Below are 14,029 nucleotides of genomic sequence, written 5' to 3' on the forward strand. Positions count from 1 at the left end.
ATCAAAATAAACAAATGTGTTTCATTCTAGAGTGGTGACCATGGAAACAACAAATGAGCCTTGCAGGCTAAGTTCAGCAGGGTGACCCCCCATCTTCTGCTGAGATGCAGAAGTGGAGACTTCTGGGAATCCAGTACCAAAGGAAATGACCTGCGCAATCTGATATGACTGGCACTACTCCTTTGCCAACACTTTAAATGACATGTTGAAGGAATAGAACACACAAAAAAAATTACATTATTACACACATATGTTGCACCTCCTATTAAATATGTACAGTATTTCGCATGGTAAAAATACAGCCATCTGCCAGGACTCGCAGACCTCTCAACTGTCCCTGATTTTCAGGGACATCCCTGATTTTGACTCAAATTTTAGCTCTGTCCCTTTTAATCCCTCCTAAAACTAGTGACTTTTGGGGGAAAGTTGGTGAATTAAACTTAATGAAAAATGGCAATAATTAAGAGTTGTAGATTTCTTTTACCTAACAAAATGTACATTCATTCATATGCTGTGATTCTGTGAATGTATCAAGTTAATAGCACAAATATTTTAAAAGTGTCCCTGATTGTCCCTGATTTTTTCTGGCTTTGTCCCTGATTCTGTTAAAATGTATCCCCGATTGGTTGAGAGGTATGGCCAGGAGAGGTACTCTTACTTCAAGCAACATCCCTAAGTGGTAGCTGTCCTGATCTAAACTATTGTATGACAGAGTATGAAGGGTTTAGTACAGTGCTAAAACTATGAAAAGAAAGAAAAGATAAAAAGAAAAGGTTAACAGTAAAATGTTGGCTCTTCATCTCTAATCTGCTAATCAGTTCAGGTTAATGCTACCACATGTTACTACACCATTGCCTACACTGCTCTCCAAAATGGGTCATATCAGTGAAATCACTTACCATTCTGGCAAGTCTGTGCCAGAAATAGGCCCTGTACAAAAGACCACCATATTGGTTCCGCGGGCTTTCTTGAAAGTCCATATGAAAGAAGATCTAGAAAATCCTGCTCAGACATAGGCACCATGCCAGAATCCTACTTATCCCAGTGCCTGATACAGCCGTGGTCACTCAAATAGATCCACTTAGTTGGTGGGCCAACAGGAAGGTGCTTCCAAAAGCCTCAGTAGTGCAGATGTATGGTTCATACAGAAATCCAGTATGGGCAAGGACAAACAGGATAGAATCTCTTAATGCTGACAGCATGCGGTTATAAGGTAGTGATTCAGAGACAGCTGTACTGCAATCCCACATTAATTTGGCCTTCACAATACAAAATCAGAATTAGCAACTTTTAAAGAATAAGGGTAATACAGCCAGGAACTTAGTTGCTTGGTGTTTGCCTACACTTGAGAGTTGCTTTTGTTGTGTTTTTACATTAATAATTTCCAGGGTCATCCATCAGCTTGTTGTAGAAGATATTGCAAGTCTTTTTTTTTTTTTGAGTTGAGAAGCAAGCCAAGGAGCTAAAAGTTTAGTCATTTATTGACCATAGTGAAAAGGAGTTGGTTTTCATCTTTTTCTGGGGCTATAAAGTAGGCATGTTTACACAGAGCTGCTCACTGCACAGTGTCAGTTAGCTGTGCCCTGTATAGTGCCAAGTGTTTACCCTGTAACATTTGCCTAAAGTTAGTACGTAGGACTTTAACCTGTAACACAGTCAGGCTTTGAACACAGCTAAACTTAGGGCAGTTAGTCAGCATATTCAACATCACTAATAACAGATCATAGCACTATCTAAGAGCTAGCCTTAATCCTAGACATTACACAGGTACCCCCCTCCCACTGTAAAACCAAGTCACTGAACTATACTAGACCAATACTAATACAGGTCCTGATAATATGGGTATGCATTTTCCTAATGTCTCTGTGGAAAGCTTAGTAGAAATGAGCATCCTGAAACAATGTGGCAATTGTCTTATGTACTCTGACAACATTTTAATCCTTCAAGAAACTAACACAGTATGAAAGTGATGTACATCCATAACTTTCTTGGAGGATAGAATCTTGCCTACTAACAAGGTTGGTAAGAACATAAATTTATATCCTATACATATACCATGCACTACACGCAGAGACCTTCTTATACTGAGGCTCTTAAAAAAAACCCTTTCCCAAATCTCAAAGACCTCTTAAGTCATCTAACGGCAACACCTGTCCTCAACAGTCACTAAAGAACATATAAGAAACAACACCTAACACCACATATAAGCCTACATCCAATGGTTCCCAATGAAAAAGGCCCATAAGGCAAACAAATACTTTACCTAATATTCTTGTCCTAGGGGATGCTGTTGTACAGCACACAGCTACTCCTTACACTAAGCTGGACAAGAAGATGATAGCAGTTAGTTGCCTATCTAGAGCTAGAATCTGCAATATTATGCACACATTCAAGTCACTGCACCACAGGTACCAATATAATGTTATCATTGTCCATGTGGGTGTAAATGACCTAAAATGTTCCTCAATGAAGTATATGAAAAGAGGCATTATAGATCTCTCTGAATATGTGTCACAGACAGGTATGCACCTTGCATTGAGCAGCATTCTACTTTCACCAAGAATGATACCACAGTAAGAAAAGAAAATGACTGATCATAGCAATTGGCTTAGTTTATTCAGTGGGATCCAATATCAGTCACCATGGGAGGACATGGTTTACTAACTGCTGAACCTGTTGCCCCTGGGTTCTCGGATACTGATGAAAACCTTTTCAATCACCTTAAAGCCTTTTTTAGGAAATGTCAAAATGACAAAACTACCAACATAGCAAAAAAGAAAGAAAGAAAAATCAAAGCAACCTTATGGTGCTACTGCTTAATGCTAGGAGCCAAAGAAAGACACTCCACACCGTACAAGCTCTCCTTACTCTGGAGAATGTAAACATGTAAACATGGGTGCTGTTGCCGAGACTTTGGTTAACGCTGCAGAAAGCACTCTGGCAGTGCAAGATTACAGTGCCTTCCACGCATTTAGACCAACAGCAACAAAGATGGGCTAAAGATGGAGGTGTCTCAATTTACATTAGCAACAAATACAATGTCAGGCTATTTAGAAAGGATGATGCCCTAGAGCTCATGCATGTCTAGGTATCCATAGACAAGGTTCCATACCATGTCCTCACCCGTTACAGGTCACCCTCTATGACCAAAAATGCTCACAACATGTTCCTGGAACTACTGGAGGTGCTCAAGAGCCAACCAAACACTTTAACTACCCATCAATATACTGGGAAATGTACACTGTCTCTAACTCACAGGCACAACATTTCCTGAACTTTGTCAACACAAATACCCTGGACCAGATAGTAAGCACTCCAACAGGGGGCTCAGACATATTAAAAATGGTACTCATCAGCATGAAAGAATGTTGCCCCCCCCCCCACCATCTCACATCCTCATTGGTGAGGTCAGATCACAAAGCTGTCTCCCTCAAAATAAAAATCAATCCAGATAACCTAACAGTAACCTCTAAAAGATTTAGGGAAAGAATATACTTGGCATTTAATACATGTTAAAAACTGAAAATCTCTCAACCCTGGATCCTCATTAATTTGGCTTTATCAAAGGAAAGGCCTGCCTCTTTAACCTCATTATTTTTTAAAAGTAATTGAAGCAGTGGGTAGCGGTTATGCAGTGCATACAGCATATTTAGACCTGCCTAAGACCTTTGACACTATTTCCCAAAAAAGCATTACTGTTAGACTTGTAAATCTGAATATAAATCCTTATATTTTTTGATGGCTAGCTTACTGGTTGTCTGACAGATCCCATGTGGTTAGAGTAGCAGGTACCATGTATTTGAGCTTCCACTTCTGAAAGCAAAACAGTTACCAGTGGTACACCACAGGGCTCAATTTTCGAACCTCTCCTATTTGGCATATATTTTTCAGACCTGTAGGCTAGCACTTCTGGTGTATGGTTACCTAAATTTGCAGATAGCTGTAGGTTGGGTGTTGTTATTTGATCTTCAGTTGGCTCACAATTGCTACAACATGGCTTAGATCATGTTTACAACTGGTGGAAGGACAATGGTCTCAACTTAAATGCAGCAAAATGCAGCCTAGAGCATTTTGACAAACAAAACAGTTTTAGTTACCATAGGAGATGCACCACTTCAATTAGAAACTATTGTAATCAATCTGTATAATTCTGTTGATAATTCCTTATCATTTCACTATCATGTCTCCATAGTACTTCAGAAAGCCTTTCATCTGGCTTATCTAATTTCCAAAGGCATCTCCACTAGATCCATGGAAACCTTAATTCCCCTTTACTCATGTCTTATCAGACCCATTATTGAACATAAAACAACTTTTGGCATGTATTTATCCAAACATATCACACAACATTAGAGACCTCAAAAGATTTTTAACTTAAATTGATGTGTGGCCTCAAAAAACATTAATTATCAGCCCTTTTTCTGTGCTCATTCTCTTACAGACTCCTCCATGGGGAGTTATGTCTAGCCTTTAGTTTCTTGAAAAATCCAACAGTATTTGATATTCTAGTTCTTTGCAGAACTAATGGTACATCAAATTCCCAGTTAAAGGAACTAAACCTTCATCAGCAGATAAATAGGACACACTGGAGTGATAGATTTATATCCCAAAGTATCCCTCACCTCTGTAACAAATTGCACTACATATTAAGCAGAGTAGCACCCTTGCCACCTTAAAGGCCAACCTAGATAATTGGATGGGCAGCCTCATATTCTCTCCCAGTGTGTCTTGTCTTGCCCTCCATGAGGCTACAGGGACATTTTGAATAGGTTTTTTTTTAGCTAGGTCATTTTAGGAAGAAGTGATGTAAAGATATTCTTGGTAATAGTTTGTTTAGTAGAAAAGTTGGTAACTTTAAATGTGGTATGTGTAGTCAATGTCCACATATACTTACTACAGGAGAGAAGTTTAAGATAGCAAACACTTGTATACACATAAAAGGACATTATAATTTTCAAAGTAAGAACGTAGTTTATTTAGCCAAATGTTTAAAATGCTCAGCATATTATATTGGGAAAACCTCTAGAAGATTTAGCGAAAGAATATACTAGCATTTAACAGATATTAAAAAGTGTAAACAAACTAATGCTTTATATAGACATGTTTGTGCTTATAATGGCCATACTTTTGGATTCCTAGTGATTCAACAGGTTACATCAGACCCCCAAGGGAGAATTACAGCTTAGAATTAAGAGGCATGTGAACTTAAATGGCAATTGCATCTTAATGCTTCTACAAATCCTGGATTAAATTAAACTTGTATTATAAACTGTATTTTGAAACTGAAACACTATGAAGGGTTTTAGCTGGCAGATTTGTGTTAATATTTTAACTACCTTAATTTTAGTACATTTTAATTGATTGATTAGTGAATTATGTTCAGGTTATGTTTATTGATTGACTGAGCCAGATGACTTTAGCACATTTGTATATAAAATGAATGTATTTTAAGTATTTGTTAGTTCTGAAGAAGTCCCTGTAATGTTCGGGACAAAAGCACTTAACTCAGTGTAATTTTTGTCAATAGAGTTGATTTCTGGTCTTATATCCTCGACTTGTTATACTTCTATGTATTTCCTCTTAGTGGTTTGGTTCTCCAGTTGGTTATTATGTCTGTTTGTACTGGTGCAAGTGACAACAGTGAAAGATTTAGTCTGGATAATTCCTCATCTATTGGTAACCTGACACTATTACTTCAACAAGTAAGTCAACAACTTTCCTCATATTACGCATAGTCAAAAGTTGCAATGAGACGTTCATTTTATTTGAACAGTGTCATTGGCAGTTTTGGGCTTCCCCTTATTCAATGCACAGGGGTGGGTAGCCAGTCTTTACAACTTGATATACACAATGATGAACTGTTTGCAGGATGGAAGATGAATCACTTCTGTTTCAATAATGAAAACTGGGCTCCAATAAATGTGAGTGGCAATTCAAGTTCCTTGACTAAGTTAAGGGAATTTGAAAAATCGCTATTGGCGTATCAAAAACCCTAGTTAGAGAACAGTTATCTACACAGGAACATTGAATTGCAGAAAATACCTCAGGGTTTGAGGTTATGGAGATATCTAAATGGGGAAGGCTGTAACCCTGAATTTTCATGTGAATTGCATCTTATTTTTGATAATGCTGGTAGTATTTAAATGCTTAAACTAATGGTCAAATATAATAACTTAAAAACTGATTCTGTATCATATAATCTCAAGCAGCTGAGTTCCTTTATTTGTGAGGACCTGTTTTTTGACCTTTATTTGACTAACTACGAAAACATCTTTACTGAAGTGGATGAAATCTGTAACAGCATTTTCATTTGCAAAAGGAATAAACTTAAAAGAGAAGCCGAAGAATACTTTAAAGGGAAGATGTATCCTAAATCCCCTTGTCCCACTGGTAATGGTTCTGGGTCTCCAAATCCTGGTGAAGCATTTTGTGAAGTGGAAATGACATCACAGCTGAAGAGTGATGATGTCCAGTAATCAGATGCCCCTTTAGAGAACAGTCCAAGATGCTCAGAGAGACTAAAACATAAAACATCAGTTTTATCAACAAACCAACAACTGGAGCAATTCACGCAGGGAGAACAGTCCTTATGATTATGCAGCACAGGGAGCCAAACTGAAGAGACACAATGGAAGGGGAATTAAGTAATCAGGATCTAGTGAATCTAAATGATTTTGAAACTGATAATTGTTGTCATTAGTGAAAGAGGTATTAACTGATTATGTTTCAGCTGATCATAATGTTGCTGAAGCTGATAATTTTACCCCCACTATTGTTGCTAATAAAGGTGGGGATTTTAAAGTTTATAACTATTGTAGTAAAGAATCATCCACAGCACATGTGGAGGTGCTGGCTAAAGGTTTCAGTTTTGCACCTGCCAGGAGGGGAAATTTAGCTGGAACATTGATTGATTTAAGACTTTACACTCACTAGCTGAATTTGGCTTTGTGACATTCTGACAATAATATCAATGGTGTGGTTGGTAATAATTTATTAAAGAAAGAGTTTATTTAACCATCCTTTACAATACAGTGTCAACCTGTTTAAAAAAGCCTGTGAGTTAGACATTAGGGGTGTTTTGTAGAGTTCCACAAATGTTTCTTTAGGCAGTTTGACAGTAGCAGAAAGACATTTTTTTATATAGCTAAAGATAAAGACATATGCATTATGAAACCCAACAAGGTTAACGGTATTGTAATTATGGATAATACGGACTACTCTAATTTTATGAATGTTTTGCTTCTGGATGGTACTTATCAGGAAATTTCACATAATGAGATTAATATTGCTTTTAGAAAGATTGATTTAGCATTAGAAGATATGTCATAGCAAGGTCACATTAATATTAATGAATATGAATACATGAAGAATGAACACCCAGTCATTGCAAGTATTTTTGGTATACAAAAGATCCACAAAAGTTTGAATCACCCCCCCATACCTATTGTAGATGCTAAAAAGTTGAAAACATTTTTTCCTGACAAATTTATACATTTTCATTTAAAAATGGTTTGGAATTTTATGGACATATTTGTAAAGATTCTTGGCAATTTTTAATGCATTTCAATAACATTGAATATGATGCTAATGAGCTATTGGTAACTATTGATGCATGTAATTTGTTTTCAGCTATACCCGTGGAAAAAGGGTTAGAGTGGTTGAAAAAACAACTTTTTAAAACCAAGAGGTTTGATCAGTCTCACTTTTCCCCACTGTAGTGTGATCTCAAAGTTGGTATATATAGTTATGGGGTTGTCGGAGTGTGAAGCTCCCCACCTAAGTGGGTTTGAAACACTGCTGTTTTTGAGATGGGGAAGTGTTAGCCAACTAGTTACTTTCTCTGTCTCACAGGTTCAATGAAGTGCATCTTCAAAGAATGGACTTTTGATTATGTGCTTTCAGTGATTTGTCATTCGATGGTTATTCCATTCAAGGATTAAACATAGACCCGAAGATTCCACTCGAGTGAGGAAAGGACAAAAGCCCCCATCCCTATTATCTGACTTTGGCTCCATTCTGTTTACAACAATGTAGTTCAGTCTAGAAATGCCCTTATCAAACTACTCAGCAAAATGAATGCATGACTAAACAATGAAACATGGATCTCATGTAATCATCATCATCTTCTTCATCATCATCCCCCCTTTTCCCGTTTTCTACATGGGATCGAGATGTTGTGTTAACTGTTGCCATCTCTCTCATTTCAGTGATGCATTCCTGCCTTCTTTGGCACTCATTCCTGACTGTCGCAGATTTTCTCTCACACACTCCATCCACCTATTTGCTGGATGCCCTTATTTCCAATTACCTTCTTCTTGTCTGTCCCAAATCTTCTTCACCAGATTGTCTTTTGCTTTCCTGCACATGTGCCAAAACCACTGTATTCTGTTCTGTTTGATCTTTTCTGCAATTGGACTTACTTTGGCTTCTGCTCTTATATCCTCATTTCTTCATCTGTCCTATAGTGTGTATCCTACTGCCAGTCTAAGGCAGTTCATTTACATCACCTCTAATTTCCTCATCTGCTCTGCTTTAACTGCACAGGTTTCTGTATCATACGGTAGTATTAGTCACACCACTGTTTTGTACACCTTACTTTGCAACTACATATGGCATGCTGTGCCAGATGGCTGCAGCCCCTCGGATTCTAGCTTTGACCTCTTTGTTCAAACTTCCCTTCTCCTCATCTTCCCCTCCAAGATACTTGAAGCTGTTAACCCATTCAGCTATCTTCCCTTCTATCTCAAGTCTCGGGTTCTTCTGATTTCCCCAATTAGCTGTCATCCTGAACCACTGCAGGACTGCTAAAAAGCAGCTTTCTTGGGACATTGTCATATGCTTTTTTCAAGTCTAGTAATGCCCACCTGGACTCTTTTCTCAACTCTATCTTCTTCTCAGCTATCTATCTCACTGCAAACATTGGGTCAGTTGTGCTGCATCCTGATCTGAATCTGAACTGCTCATTTCCCATCTTACTTTCTACTGCTGTGCTTAGCCACATTTCAATAAACCTCTCCAGAACTTTCACGCAATGTGACAAGAGTTTGATACCAGCGTACTGCTCATAGTTCAGGATGTCCCCTTTGTTCTTGTACATTGGCATGAGTATGCTTATTCTCCAGTCTGCTGGGATAAGCCTTACTCTCCACACTGCTATGAGTACCCTCAGAAGATATTTATCCCCCGTCTCATCCAGCATCTTTATCATATCTGTTGTGACATCATCTGAGCCTGCTGTTTTCCCCAACTTCATTTTCCTTAGTGCTGGTCTTACTTCTTCTACGGTGGGCTCCTCTTCTTCCTTCTTTGTGGAATGTGACTGTGGCAGTACAGCTTCTGTGGGGTTTTCTTAATTCAGATGCTGCTGCCATCTGCCTTTTATATTCTGTGGCTTGGTGAGCAGGTTGTTGCCTGCATCATTTATGAAGCGTGTCGGCCTATCTTCTTTATCTTTCTGTGATTGACCAAACCAAAAGCTTCTTTACTTCCCTTAAGGACTCCACTCGCAGAAATATATGAAAACATCAGCAAACAAGAAAAAGTCCAAACTGGCCAATACTATTTATTATAAAATGCTAGCGCTTTCGGGAGATACCATTCTTCAGACAAATGTTACATACTCTAAAACAGCATTATATACAAGTAAAATGTATGACAATTCAACAATTAAGTTTAAAATAACAAATCACTGCTTACACTTTACCCGCCTTCTTTTTAAGGCTGGTTTTAAAAGGACAGCATTATTTATTCCCAGTGGACTACCAGCTGCCAGTTGTATAACCCACTTTAACTCCGCAAACTCTGCATTTACAATATCACCCCTTCTTCCCATTTTTACAATTTGTAATATCATCAAAGAGAAAATGTGATCTGGATGTATATAAACATGTTGGTATAAAGTATTTCTTTCATCCTTAAGTCTGATAGATGACAAATGATTCAAAATTCTAGTCTTTAACTTACAGTTAGTTTTCCCAACATAAAAACTAGGACATGATTTGCACGGTACCACATATATCACATTTTCTGTATGACAGTTGGCATAAAACTGAAATATATATTACTTATTGGTGGTATGGTGTATAAAATAATTAACTCCATTTACAAAGGGACATGCCTTGCAATGCCTGCAAGGAAAAGTTCCCATCCTTACTCGCATAGTAGGCAAATATGCTGAACATTTATTATACATACTTTGAACTGGCTCATGACACAAGAGATCTTTAAGGTTACTATTACATTTAAAAGTGAATTTAGGAACTGCATCAATTTTGCCTCTCAGTTGGTCATCACTTCTTAAAATTTTCCAATTTTGTTTTATGATGGTAGAAACACCTTGTATATTATTACTATAACGCAGCACTACTTTAGGTTTCTTATTATGGTACATATCCCTCCCTGTTTTATTCTGTGTTTGCACAGTTCTACCTGAGTACCACGGTTTAGCTTTATCTCTCCTGTTTATTATTGCTGCTTCTTTACCTTTGTGTAAATCCTCTCTACCATAACTCTTACTGGATAGATGCTCACACAAAGTGTCTAATTCTTTATGGAATATTTCTCTATCAGTACATAAGTGAGACACTCTATAACACTGTCCTTGAGCAATATTTCTAAAAGTGTGTTTGGGGTGCATGCTGCTTGCATTCAAATAATGATTTTTCCAGCATTCCTTTCTATATAATGTTGTATCTAATGTACCTTGCCTGTTCTTCACTATTTTTATATCCAGGAAGGAAATGGTGTCTAAACTGTAACTTGTGGAAAATCTCAAGAAATCAGTTGTATTTTCCATGTACTCTACAAATTTGTATAATTCTGTAACATCTTGTGCCCACAACAAAAGAATATCAACAAATCTAACATAAATATACTTTTGTTCCCAGTAAGCTAGTACTATGTTCACATAACAGTTCGCACAGGGTGTACCCATGGCAACACCCTGTTTCTGCCTATAATGCAAACCATTGCATAAAAAGACATTTATTTTCCAACACTAGTTTTAATACCTCTAGAATTAGAAAATTAGTTTTCTCATCATAAATGCCTCTGTTCTGCAATACATCCCTCACTGCCATAAGGCCAAACTCATTGCTAATAACTGTAAACAAATTATTGACATCCAGTGTCACTAGTAAAATGTTGGTCAAATCAACCCCTTGACAGGCCTCATAAAGTTTCGACAAAAATTGTCCAGAATCTTTCAAAATTCTGGGAAAATTCTCAAGTAAGATTTTAACCTTCTCTTCCACCCACATAGATAGTTAAAAAGCTAAAGGTTTTGAAGGAGACAGAAATATTAAGTGAAGAACTTTATGCATTCTTCTATACTGAACATCCAGTGATACCACTTTTTAAAGCCCTGCCGAAAATACATAAAAACACTTTACCCCCCCCCTCCCCAATGAGACCCATAGTGTCAGGACACAGATGGGTTACGGAACACCTATCTATGCGGGTGGAAGAGAAGATGTGGAAGGGAGGATATTTACAAATTTATATAAGAAAGAATGTTACTGTGACAGTTTTGTGCACAGAACAAGTATGCACCCTCCACATATATTTAAGAGCATAGCACATAGACAGTTACTTAGAGCATCAAGGCTTAATGCAAGAACAGAGGATTTTGAACAAGTTGAAAAGATGAGTCAACATTTTGTAGTGAGAGGTTACCATAGGAATGAAATTAATAAAACTAGAGATATGATGGTTGAAATGAGGGAAAACACAGCTAGACCATATTTTTCTAAAAGGAATAATATGTCAGTACATACAACGCATAAAAAGAAGACAGAAAATAAAATAAGATTTCCCCTGTTTTATTTCATTGATGTGAGGCTGTATAAAAATATAATTGAGAAGCAATGGGATATGTTGATGACAGATAAAGATATCCTTACTGGAACCTAGGCCAAGTTTTGCACATAAGAATATGCACTCTTTAAAGAGGAGACTGTTATTTTAAGAATGAAAATGTAAGGAAAAGAGATGGACAGACTTGTCCATGTGTGAGATGTTCCATGTGTAAATATATAAGTAACAGTAATAAGTTTTTACATCATGACAGAGGCAGGGAATATGTATTTAGCATTTCAGCTACATATGCTTCAGAACATATTATTTATTTAGCCCAATGTTCAGTATGTTTTTGTTTCTATGTGGGTAAAACAGATAGAGCCCTTAGAGATCGGATCAAGGGACATATGTACCAGATACAGAAAAATAGTGATGCTAGTGCATTATCTAAACATATTAGAGTGAGTGACAACACACAATTTTACTTTTTTAGTTATAGGTAAAATATATAACATCAGATGGGGGACATTTGAAACAGGAGAGAACAGCTTGAGGCAAAAAGGATTATAAGACTGAAAGCAGATTCTGGGCATGGGTTAAACAACAATAAGACCAAGACTTAAAGCAAGACTATTGAACAAATGAAATGTTAAGTCATTTTATGACATGCTTACTTATATTAAGTATTAGAAATTTTTAACAGTACATGTTTATATTTGAGCACATTGTTATGTTTGTTTATTTATATATGCATTTTTAATAAATGTATTCTTTATACATGTGTTTTTTTATGTGTCTGTTATGCATTATACTTTTTAGAATCTTGTTTACACAGTGAAGGACTGAATGTTTTTACTTAATGAAGGATGTTTCTTTAAGATGATTGTGACTTAATTAGTTGGTTCAAGGTATATAAGTTACACAGTAGACAGCATGCGTTTGTATATGAAGAAGCAGAAGTTATCTGTGAAAGAGCTTATATGTCTGTGGTTGAATAAAGAAGAGTTTTTTACAGTGGAACTACCTGCCATTTTTTGGACTACAAGTGTTTTACACTTTTAGAAATAATGTTCAAGGACAATGTTATAGAGGGTCTTGCTTTTGTACTGCTAGAGAAATATTCCATCAAGAATTAAACACCTTGTGTGAGCATTTATCCAGTAAGGATTATGGTAGAGAGGATTTACATAAAGGTAAAGAAGCAGCAATAATAAACAGGAGAGATAAAGCTAAACCGTAGTATTCAGGTTAAACTGTGCAAACACAGAATAAGACAGGGAGGAATATATACCATAATAAGAAACCTAAAGTAGTGCTGCATTATTGTGTCATGAACCAGTTCAAAGTACGTCTAATAAATGTCCAGCATATTTGCCTACTATGCTAGTAAGGATGGGAACTTTTTCTTGCAGGCATTGCAAGGCATTTGCCTTTGTAAATGGAGTTAATTATTTTATACACCCCACCACTAATAAGAAATATATATTTGAGATTTATGCCAACTGTCATACAGAAAATGTGATATATCTGGCACCGTGCAAATAATGTCCTAGTTTTTATGTTGGGAAAACTAACTGTAAGTTAAAGACTAGAATTTTGAATAATTTCTCATCTATCAGACTTAAGGATAAAATAAATGCTTTACACTAACATGTTTCTATACATCCAGATCACATTTTCTCTTTCATGGTATTACAAATTGTAAAAATGGGAAGAAGGGGGGGTAATATTGTAAATAATATAGAGTTTGTGGAGTTAAAGTGGATTATACAACTGGCAGATGATGGCCCACCAGGAATAAATAATTCTGGCCCTTTAAAACCAGCCTTAAAAAGAAGGCGGGTAAAATGTAAGCAATGATTTATTTTAAACTTAATTGTTTAACTGTCATACATTTTACTTCTATATAACGCTGTTTTAGAGTATGTAACATTTGTCTGAAGAAGGGTATCACTCGTAAGCGCTAACGTTTTATAATAAATAGTATTGGCCAGTTTGGACTTTTTCTTATATGTTTGCTGACATCTTTCTGTGATTGCCTTGCAACCTGATATACTTTCTTTGTGCCATCTACTGAGACAGAATGCCTGCAATGCCTTGTTCTTTGCTTTTCCAACTCCTTTCTTAGCTTCTTTGCTACCTAGTGAGTACCCCTTCCTAGCCTGGTCTGTCTTTTCTATCTTCCACTTCTTCCTGCACTTCTTTCTTTTGATGACTTTCTGGATTTCTACAT

The sequence above is a fragment of the Protopterus annectens genome, chromosome 5.part1, assembly GCF_019279795.1.
Source record: "Protopterus annectens isolate FY-2018-M chromosome 5.part1, PAN1.0, whole genome shotgun sequence".
Taxonomy (NCBI): domain Eukaryota; kingdom Metazoa; phylum Chordata; order Ceratodontiformes; family Protopteridae; genus Protopterus; species Protopterus annectens.